Raw genomic sequence first — 425 nt, 5'->3', positions numbered from 1 at the left:
AATGCATATGAGACACACAAAACACTCAAGTCAGTTGAATTCAAAGATCAGAGCACGAAAATCATCAAGAATTACTTGAAGATCTTTAAGACACATGAATGAATGCATGCAATTGACACCAAACTTAAGATGAGACACTAGACTCAAACAAGAAATATTTTTGGATTTTATGATTTTGTAAAAATTTTTTTTTTTGTGTTTTTCGAAAATTAAGTGAAAAAAGATATCAAAATTCTTAATGAGAATTCCAGGAATCAGTGCAATGCTAGTCTAAGACTCCGGTCCAGGAATTAGACATGGCTTCACAGCCAGCCAAGCTCTCAAAGAAAGCTTCGGTCCAAAATACTAGACATGACCAAAGGTCAGCCAAGCCTTAGCAGATCACTGCTCCAAAAGCAAGATTGATAAGAAATCAACAAGCTCTT

The sequence above is a fragment of the Arachis duranensis genome, chromosome 4 (genome assembly GCF_000817695.3).
Source record: "Arachis duranensis cultivar V14167 chromosome 4, aradu.V14167.gnm2.J7QH, whole genome shotgun sequence".
Classification (NCBI taxonomy): domain Eukaryota; kingdom Viridiplantae; phylum Streptophyta; class Magnoliopsida; order Fabales; family Fabaceae; genus Arachis; species Arachis duranensis.
This window is presented reverse-complemented; position numbering follows the sequence as displayed.